This window comes from Salmo trutta, chromosome 30 (assembly GCF_901001165.1).
Source record: "Salmo trutta chromosome 30, fSalTru1.1, whole genome shotgun sequence".
Taxonomy (NCBI): domain Eukaryota; kingdom Metazoa; phylum Chordata; class Actinopteri; order Salmoniformes; family Salmonidae; genus Salmo; species Salmo trutta.
In genome coordinates this window covers 36,769,263-36,780,314 of record NC_042986.1, presented here as the reverse complement: position 1 = coordinate 36,780,314, position 11,052 = coordinate 36,769,263, and the positions used below count along the sequence as shown (strand labels likewise).

Genomic DNA, 11,052 nt, shown 5'->3' with positions numbered 1-11,052 from the left:
GGAGAGTTTGGAATCTGATTGATTGCTTCTGTGGACAGGTGTCTTTTTTACAGGTATCAAGCTGCGGTTAGGAGAACTCCCTTTAAGAGTGTGCTCTTAATCTCAGCTCGTTACCTGTATAAAAGACACCTGGGAGCCAGAAATCTTTCTGATTGAGAGGGGGTCAAATACTTATTTCCCTCATTAAAATGCTAATGATTTTATAACATTTTTGACATGAGTTTTTCTGGATTTTTTTGTTGTTAATCTGTCTCTCACTGTTCAAATAAACCTACCATTAAAATTATAGACTGATCATTTCTTTGTCAGTGGGCAAACGTACAAAATCAGCAGGGGATCAAATACCTTTTTCCCCCACTGTATATGTACATATTCTCATTCATCCCTTTAGATTTGTGTGTATTAGGTAGTTGTTGGGGAATTGTTAGATTACTTGTTACATTGTGTGTATTACGTAGTTGTTGGAGAATTGTTAGATTACTTGTTTGATTGTGTGTGTTAGGTAGTTGTAGGGGAATTGTTAGATTACTTGTTAGATATTTCTGCACTGTTGGAACTAGAAGCACAAGCATTTTGCTACACTGGCAATAACATCTGATAACCATGTTTGTGTGACCAATACAATTTGATTTGATTTGAAATTAAAATCCTACAACTCCACGTGCTCCTACAACCCCACCCTCATCCCCACCCCCACCCCTTTCACACATACACCCCCCAACCCCACCCTCATCCCCACCCCCACCCCTTTCACACATACACCCCCCAACCCCACCCTCATCCCCACCCCCACCCCTTTCACACATACACCCCCCACCCCCACCCTCACCCCCACCCCCACCCCTTTCCCACATACACCCCCCAACCCCACCCTCATCCCCACCCCCACCCCTTTCACACATACACCCCCCAACCCCACCCTCATCCCCACCCCCACCCCTTTCACACATACACCCCCCAACCCCACCCTCATCCCCACCCCCACCCCTTTCACACATACACCCCCCAACCCCACCCTCATCCCCACCCCCACCCCTTTCACACATACACCCCCCAACCCCACCCTCATCCCCACCCCCACCCCTTTCACACATACACCCCCCAACCCCACCCTCATCCCCACCCCCACCCCTTTCACACATACACCCCCCAACCCCACCCTCATCCCCACCCCCACCCCTTTCACACATACACCCCCCACCCCCACCCTCATCCCCACCCCCACCCCTTTCACACATACACCCCCCAACCCCACCCTCATCCCCACCCCCACCCCTTTCACACATACACCCCCCACCCCCACCCCTTTCACACATACACCCCCCACCCCCACCCCTTTCACACATACACCCCCCAACCCCACCCCTTTTAAACAAACACACACACTTCAGGTGGTGGCAGTGCTTGAACATGGCACCTCTGGCACCAGAAGGCATTTGTTCACACACACACGTTAACACACATACACACTCACACACACACAGAGCCAGCAGTGGCCCTGTCTGTCACAGTGGCTCAGAGCCAGTGGTGGCCCTGTCTGTCACAGTGGCTCAGAGCCAGTGGTGGCCCTGTCTGTCACAGTGGCTCAGAGCCAGTGTCACTCTGTCAGCTGTGTGCCCCACTGCTCCACTTGGGTGGGTTGGTCACACTGAGATTAGAGCAGAGCCAGCTACTTCTCTAGGGCCACTCCATTTTCTGTTACTCTCCTACAGCACACTTTACACCTCAGGGTGGAAACTACCAATAGAGAAGTGACGCCTGAGGATCTCTCCTTTCACAGTAGAATGAGCACTTTTGGGTTGAGAGGCCTTTGATGTAGTAGTGCCATGTGTTTGACAGCAGAGAGGGGGCTTCAGAGTTAGAGGAGACTAGATACAGATGGAGGGTGTGTGTGTTTCTGTCTCTCTGCATTCGGGCCTGCATGTGTGTCTTCGTGCTCCTCAGCACAGATTTCACCTCGAGGGCACAGCCTGGCAACATGGCTCTACTTACATTCATAGATAGAATTGTTGTCACAGTAGATACAGGTAAGTAGCCTGCTCCTAGGGGAGGAGTCTATCTTCTGTGTCATGAACCCCATCCCCTGGACAGGACACTAGTCTATCACAGGGCTTTATCCCCAATCTATCACCTTAATGCTGAGTGCCAAGCACAGGCACATCGGGGACCCATTTTTAGAGTCTTTGATATGACTCAGCTGGGGATTAAACTCACAACCGTCCAATCTCAGGGCGGACACTCTAACCACACGGCCACTGAGATGGTCAACAGTAGAGGCAGAGTTGTTGGTATGTCCTTGTCCATAGTCCCCTAGCATCAGAGACCAGCCAACAGGCAGAAAGCCAGATACAGTACATTCGGAAAGTATTCAGACCCCTTCACTTTTTCCACATTTTGTAATTCTAAAATTGATTAAATACTTTTTTTCCCTCATCAATCTACACACAATGCCCCATAACGACGTCACAATGCCCCATAATGACGTCACAATGCCCCATAATGACATCACAATGCCCCATAATGACAAAGCGAAAAAAGTAAATGGGTTCTGAATACTTTCTGAATGCCCTGTATATAAGGTGCAGTTCCTTTAGACTCCACCCCTCCATCCATTACTCTGTCTCCCTAGATGGACACGCCTACATGGACACGCCTCCATGGACACGCCTCCATGGACACACCTAGATGGACAAGCCGTGGCCAGAGCAGTAGTGATTTGTAGTTCTAACTCTGCCTGGAAACGGGTGCTTTTCCAGACATTATTATATCTATTTGAAAACTGTCACAAACACATGATTTCTTCCCCTGTGTGACGCACATTCTGTACTCTCCTCAGAACAAGAAGAAAGAAACATTTCCTATTTCTTGCAGTGCCCCACCCCACTCTCTGAGTCGCAAAGTGAGTCAGTGGTATATCACCAGTGTGTGGTTTCTATTCCACTCCCATTATTAGGCAGTGACATCCTAAAGACAGATCACCCAGCTAACCAAAATTGGTTCTGTGAGAGTTCCCAGAACATTCGTTAGGTGGCAGAAGATGTTCTCATAATACAAAAACTGTCCAGTTGTGGTGATGATCATAGAATGTTTTTATAAAAAAAAAAAGCTCAAAACCTGTCCATTTGTGCTGATTATTACAACGCTTCTATTACTGAACATATTTTTCATGTTCTTTAAAAGTTATTACAACATTTATACTGAACAAAAATATAAACGCATCATGTAAAGTGTTGGGCCTATGTTTGAGCTGAAATTAAAGAGCCCAGAAATTTTACGTATGCAAAAAAGCTTATTTCTCAAAAATGTTGTGCACTAATCTGTTTACATCCCTGTTAGTAAGACTTTCTCCTTTTCCAAGATAATCCATCCACCTGATAGGTGTGGTGTATCAAGAAGCTGATTATTAAACAGCATGATCATTACACAGGTTTTGCACCTTTTGCTGGGGACAATAAAAGGCCACTCTAAAAGGTGCAGTTTTGTCACACAATAGTTTTGTCACACAAAGTTTTGTCACACAGGTGTCTCAAGTTTTGAAGGAGTGTGCAATTGGCATTCCGACAACAGAAATGTCCACCAGAGCTGTTGCCAGATAAGTGAATGTTCATTTTTCTACCATAAGCCGCCTCCAACGTCGTTTTAGAGAATTTGGTAGTACTTCCAACCAGCCTCATAACCGCAGACCACGTATAACCACGCCAGCCCTGGATGTCCACACCTGGGTTCTTCACCTGGACAGCTGATGAAACTGTGGCTTTGCACTATCAAAGAACAGAGTGAACAGAGTGCCCCATGGTGGTGGTGGGGTTATGGTATGGGCAGGCATAAGCTATGGACAATGAACACAAATGCATTTTATCGATGGCAGTTTGAATGCACAGAGATACCGTATTTCTCACATGTGCAGCACATAGTATTTGTTTCACAGTCCTTTTTTGGGGGCAGAATTGGCATCTCCTCCTCTTGACTGCCCCAGCTGCAGCCTTAGGTGGATCAGGATAAGATTCAGCCCCCTGAACAGCTTTCAAAAGCGCTGCAAAGGCTGCTGTGCCAGGGGAGGCCCTCCCTTCTTTGAATGTGTGGGGTTACAAGTGCCTTTCCCAGATGTTCCAGGAACACCCTCCTCTTGTTCCACTTATCAGGCATCCAGGTAGGGTTGATCTTGTTCCATATCACAAAGGCATTGTATGAGGACACATCAATGATGTTATGGAAGATGACCAGGGTCCAGCGGGCGGTCATTCTCCTGCAGCTGTAAGTTCCAATCACCTTGTCCAGGTTGATGGCTGGCTTCCTGTCCTCACGATCACTGATCTTAGCCGTTATGTGCAGTGTGCTCAGGAGGACCACATTCTTGTTCCTCTTTGGGAGGTAAGAAACTAAAGCAGTGGTGGGGGTGAAGACAAACTTTGATGAGAAGGCCTCTCTACCCCTTGTTGTGAGGAGTGCAGGGGGGAGCTCAGGCTTGTTCTTTCTAACTGTGCCAACCATGATGATCTTCCTCTTCAGGAGCTGCTGGCTGAGTTCAATCACTAGCACACATAATCTCAGTGTCTCATTGTGTGTGTGTGTATTTCTTTGTGGTTTTTGTGGTGTGTAAATGATTTTATAACTACTGGGTCAAAAATGACCCTAAGACAATCTTTGTACCATGGTGGTGCTCAGCTTTCATGGAAATATGAACAAAGGCTATGTTTCACTATGTCTAATGTTGAGGTAACTCTAGGAAATGTCATCAAATTTTAAGTTGGAAAAAAGATCATTAAGGGGGTTTTCTCTGCTGTTTTAACATAGTGGCGGGTCAAGGGTTAAAGGTTCCCAGAATGTTTAATTCGTATTTATTTCGGTTGTGGGAACATTACAAGATATAGGTCCCTAAAACAAACAAAAAATGCTCAGTTGTGATGACCATGTTTAAGTTGGGTTGCACAGGACATTTCCGTAATGTTGTAAGAATTAAATAAGTTACTAACACATAAGAAAGCAGATTGGAATGCATCCCCGTTATGTTTCTTGGCAATTTTGATTTAATTTCAATTTGCATTTGAGGACTGTATTGTAGGTGAGATTGAGACACATTTTCATTTGATTCATAGGGCATTTTCATTTAATTCATAGGGCATTTTAACAGCATTTAATCACACAAACACAACCATATTTTTTTTTACACTTTAATATGATGACAATCTGCACATGTGGGGTTTCAACCTGCAATTTGTGGTTGCCCAGGTAGGGCTTTTAACCTCCACACCACCAGGGAAGCTCTTTTACATCTTCTTTGTTCCATGGCATTATGGTCAATCAGGAAATCCATGCTTCCTTTTTAACCTTCTTAGACGTAACTAACCCAGAGAAATACTGGTAACTGAGTTATTCACCATCACTTCACCTATCCTCTTTATATGCTGCGTACGTCTGGGTACCCAAGACTCTGACTGCTGATCTAGGATCTCTTTGGCTTGTTCAGATCTTTAAAACTAATCCAGGGGGTACCACGTCAAGCGTCTCAAACCTCAGTTAAATATATATATATATATCTAAAGAAAGATGGTTAAAGAATATGTGGGACTGAACCTGCGATCTTCAGATTTTCAGCGAGATCATTAACCCTCTGCACCAGAGGATAGCTGTGGTCAATTAGGACACAGAACACAATTTCTTAGTTATTCAAATGTTCCCATAATCATCACAATGAATGAAAACATTTTTTGTGTGTTATGAGAACATTTGCTGCAACCTAACGAATGTTCTGGGAACTTTCACAGAACTAATTTTGGTTGGCTGGGAAAACATTACTGGAAGGTTGTGTTGTAATATTAGCTGGAAAACTAATGAGAACTTTTGGCAAATGTTCTGTGGTGGTTGGTAAAGATGTTGTGCGCAACATTTTAGTAAATGTTAGGTGAACATTCCAAGGATATTCCATAAAAAATATATATGAATTTCTTTGGGATGTTATCATCCTAATGTTGGATAAAACCCTAACTAGTACTTAGCTAACGTTCTGGGAATGTTCCCGGTTTGCTGGGCAGCAGCTCCTCTCCTCCTCCCTGCTATCCTCCCTCTTCCCTTCTCCATGAGACAGGCCAGTTCTGGCAGAGCTCAGGCCCAGTAATGAGCCAGCATGTGGGGAGAGGGAACAGAAATAGCCCTCAGGTATCTGACAGCCATATTGCTGCTCCCAGGAGACGAGACACAGAGATTTTAGAGTCTTCCTCTTTCTCTAGCTCAAACACTTCTCTCTCTTTCACTCGCTCTCTCTCTCTCTCTCTCTCTCTCTCTCTGTGTCTCTCTCTCTGTGTCTCTCTCTCTGTGTCTCTCTCTGTCTCTCTCTCTGTCTCTGTTTCACTCTCTCTGTCTCTCTCTCTCTCTTTCTTTCTCTCTCTGTCTCTCTCTCTCGCTCTCTCTGTCTCTCCCTCTCTACACTGCTCCCTCCATTAAGTGCTGAACTCCGAGCAGAAAGTGCCAACTCATCATGTCCCCTAAGACATATTCAGCTTATTTCCTGAGTCCCTGTAGATGTAGTTGATGTCTGTGGAGTTGAGGGAGGGAGGCGTAACGAAAGGAGCTGACAGTATACTGGCACGGCATAGACACTTATACAGCTCAGTCCACCGCAAAGGAAAATCAGCCCTAAGCTGTTAAAACACAGATAGATAGAGAGGAGAGAGAAACCGTTCCAAAACCAGGATGTTAAATATGAGAGACTTCTGTGGCCTAAAGCAGAGAGAGGGAAAGGTTTCAGAACATCATGAAATCAGTCAAGTGCAGGATGTGATGCATACTGAAGGAGACTGAGGATGTGATGCAGACTGAAGGAGACTGAGGGAGGATGAGGGAGACTGAGGATGTGATGCATACTGAAGGAGACTGAGGATGTGATGCAGCATGAAGGAGACTAATGGAGGATGAGGGAGACTGAGGGAGACTGAGGATGTGATGCAAACTGAGGTAGACTGAGGGGATGAGGGAGACTGAAGGAGCCTGAGGGGATGAGGGAGACTGAAGGAGCCTGAGGGGATGAGGGAGACTGAAGGAGACTGAGGGGATGAGGGAGACTGAAGGAGCCTGAGGGGATGAGGGAGACTGAAGGAGACTGAGGGGATGAGGCAGACTGAGGGAGACTGAGGGAGACTGAGGGAGAGTGAGTGAGACAGGGGATAAGGATGAAACAAAGGAATGAAGGAATGAGCATGAAGAGAAATCTCCAGTGTCTGGTTTTAGAACCATTATAAGTGGAAGACATTTAACTTTAACTGCAAGTGTGAATTGTGTGGAGAGAGAGGATTGCATAAAAACAGACACCTCTTGGTCAATTGCCTTTCTTCCGGTCTGTCCATAGCTCCCAGCCCTCTTCAAAACTATCCTGTCTGAACGCATGCCAGGACCTTCTCACACAAGCTCAGTCACAACCAGCAGCACCAGCTAACTGCTCTGTTCTCTGTCTTCCACAGAGGGAGGATCACACTGTGTCTAGACCACACCTACAACCATATTTACATTCATACCTACAGTCATACCTGCAGTCATACCTACAGTCAGGTGAGTAGACCATCCTGGTCACTATACTATATACTGTATTACTCTATATACACCCATATAGTGAATGACTCTTTGGTGATTTATTTAGTTCTCTGTCCTCCTTTCTAACGTGTGTGTCCCTCTCTCTTCAACCCCGCTGTCTGTGTTCTCCTGGCTCTGAATGGAGCTCTTTGGCCCACACAGCTCAGTCGGAGGGGAACGAGCTGAGCAGTTCCCTAAACTACCATGTTACAATGTGAGAATTCCTCCCAGTGGGAAGCAGTCAGGAGACACAAACCAGAAAGCCCACACAGACTCCAGAGCCAAGCAAGTGCAGTACTGTACTGTCCCTCAGGAGAGTCAGTGTAATACATGGCAGTAATGTCAAATAAAGACATTGAAACATCCCTATGATAATGTTATTTCAAATATCCTTTATTGTAGTTGATTCTGTATTGGAATCAGTCAGTCAGATTCGTAGTTTTCAACGTAAAGCTCTGATTTTGAAGATCCGTCTGTAGCTGAAGTGAGCCTACTGTAGGTCTGTTGGTAGGCATTTCATAGAGGGGAAATGGATGAGTGTGTTCCCAGGAGGCCGTAAGCATCCCAAAGCAGGGGTGATTTAGCATCTCTTACGTCCCCTTCCTCCAGAGTGCAGCCAGGAGCCCAGTTACACCACGCGCCTATTAATCCCGCTGTCACTGCTCTGCTTCCTCAGCAGCACTGGGAGATGGCTGGAGGTGTGTGTGTGTGTCTGTGTGTGTGTGTGTGTGTGTGTGTGTGTGTGTGTGTGTGTGTGTGTGTGTGTGTGTGTGTGTGTGTGTGTGTGTGTGCGTGTGCGTGCGTGCCTGTGTGTGTGTGTGTGTGTGTGTGTGTGCGTGCGTGCCTGTGTGTCTGTCTGTCTGTCTGTCTGTCTGTCTGTCTGTCTGTCTGTCTGTCTGTCTGTCTGTCTGTGCTTGCGTGCGTGCGTGCGTGCGCGTGTGTGTGTGTGTCTGTGTGTTGTGACGACAGTGAAAGGGAGAGAGAGAGTTCCTGTGTAAATAAAGGCCACTGTTTTTGTTTCTACAGTATATGGGTATCTGTGTGTGTGAGGAATGAGGATCCAATCCAGCTGGTAAACATAACCACAGCCTCAGATAAATGGATGAAAACAACGTGGATGGCTGTTTCCCCCTCCTGACCCCCCTTCTCTGTTACAGTGTGGATGGCTGTTTCCCCCTCCTGACCCCCCTTCTCAGTTACGGTGTGGATGGCTGCTTCCCCCTCCTGACCCCCCTTCTCTGTTACGGTGTGGATGGCTGCTTCCCCCTCCTGACCCCCCTTCTCTGTTACGGTGTGGATGGCTACTTCCCCCTCCTGACCCCCTTCTCTGTTACGGTGTGGATGGCTGCTTCCCCCTCCTGACCCCCCTTCTCTGTTACAGTGTGGATGGCTGCTTCCCCCTCCTGACCCCCCTTCTCTGTTACGGTGTGGATGGCTGCTTCCCCCTCCTGACCCCCCTTCTCTGTTACGGTGTGGATGGCTGCTTCCCCCTCCTGACCCCCCTTCTCTGTTACGGTGTGGATGGCTGCTTCCCCCTCCTGACCCCCCTTCTCTGTTACGGTGTGGATGGCTGCTTCCCCCTCCTGACCCCCCTTCTCAGTTACGGTGTGGATGGGAGAGTCATGACAGTGGCTGTGGCTGTGGCTGTGGTGACACAGCTGGGCTGCTGAGGAAGCACCACACTAATGGCAGCAGCTTCTGATTTATTAAGACTTGGACATGTCATTGGCTGTGTGTGTGTGTATGTTTGTGTGTATATGATGACTTGTATGTTTGTGTGTGCGCTTGCATTTGTTTCTATTCGCGTGGTGCGTGCGTGTGTGTTTGAGGACCAGGGTTATGGCTGGTACAGCAGGAAGCAGAACAGGACCTGTCTCTAGAGATCAGTAGTGCTGTGATCCTCTGTAGAGCCAGAAGAGAGGAGGCAGGAGGATGAGAGGAAAGGAAAATAGGCAAGAGGAGGAAAGTAGAGGAGAAGAGGCAGAGGAGAGGTGAAGAAAGGAGGAGAGGAGAGGAGAGGAGAGGAGAGGAGAGGAGAGGAGAGGAGAAGAGGCAGAGAGGCAAGGAGAGGAGAGGCTGGCGGTAGGATGAAGAGACGAGAGACAGGAGGAAGATACTCTGCCAGGGAGGGAAGAGACGAGAGACAGGAGGAAGATACTCTGCCAGGGAGGGAAGAGAGGAGAGACAGGAGGACGATACTCTGCCAGGGAGGAAAGAGACGAGAGACAGGAGGAAGATACTCTGCCAGGGAGGGAAGAGAGGAGAGACAGGAGGACGATACTCTGCCAGGGAGGAAAGAGACGAGAGACAGGAGGACGATACTCTGCCAGGGAGGGAAGAGACGAGAGACAGGAGGAAGATACTCTGCCAGGGAGGGAAGAGAGGAGAGACAGGAGGACGATACTCTGCCAGGGAGGGAAGAGAGGAGAGACAGGAGGAAGATACTCTGCCAGGGAGGGAAGAGACGAGAGAGAGGAGGAAGATACTCTGCCAGGGAGGGAAGAGAGGAGAGACAGGAGGACGATACTCTGCCAGGGAGGGAAGAGACGAGAGACAGGAGGAAGATACTCTGCCAGGGAGGAAAGAGACGAGAGACAGGAGGAAGATACTCTGCCAGGGAGGGAAGAGACGAGAGACAGGAGGAAGATACTCTGCCAGGGAGGGAAGAGAGGAGAGACAGGAGGACGATACTCTGCCAGGGAGGAAAGAGACGAGAGACAGGAGGAAGATACTCTGCCAGGGAGGGAAGAGACGAGAGACAGGAGGAAGATACTCTGCCAGGGAGGAAAGAGACGAGAGACAGGAGGACGATACTCTGCCAGGGAGGGAAGAGACGAGAGACAGGAGGACGATACTCTGCCAGGGAGGAAAGAGACGAGAGACAGGAGGAAGATGCTCTGCCAGGGAGGAAAGAGACGAGAGACAGGAGGGAGATACTCTGCCAGGGAGGAAAGAGACGAGAGACAGGAGGGTCGCTTTACCTCTGAGTGACCGTTTTCATCAACACAACCCTTTCCCATACACCAAGAATTCATCTGAAATGGACCCTAGTACACTAGGTTTAAAGGGTCACTATATAGAGAGGGAATAGGATATCCAAAGTAGTGGACGATATAGGGAATAGGAGGCCAAAACAAGTGCACAATATAGGGAATAGGAGACCAAAAGTAGTCCACTCTATAGTCGGCTTAGCCCCCTCTCCTGGCAGCATCTACCTGTCTGTCTCTAATGAAAGTGATGGAGCTGTATGTCCCCAGGCTGGGAACTGCTAGCAGGCCTTCAACGGCAGTAAACACCTAACAGAGGCTCCATAATACCTAACTTTACTGTCCACAGGCAGTTTCTCTAAGGGCCGTGGCTCCTTTCTGTGATTCAATCCCAAATGGCATCCTATACCCTACATAGTGTACTACTTTTGACCCAAACCCTATGGGCCCTGGTTAAAAGTAATGCACTACATAGGGAATAGGATGTCATTTATGACGCAGC

General features: G+C 47.8%; 1 protein-coding gene across 6 annotated transcripts in view; it reads left to right on the top strand.

Annotated features, from left to right (window-relative positions):
* Positions 1-7,455: 7,455 nt before the first annotated feature.
* The window catches only part of LOC115168595 (extracellular sulfatase Sulf-2), a 127,196-nt gene continuing 123,599 nt past the window's right edge, over positions 7,456-11,052 (top strand). For all 6 annotated transcript variants that reach the window (XM_029724008.1, XM_029724011.1, XM_029724009.1 and 3 more), the window contains exon 1: positions 7,456-7,542. The gene's annotated coding sequence lies outside the window, so the exon portion shown is untranslated. The remainder of the gene's footprint in view (positions 7,543-11,052) is intronic.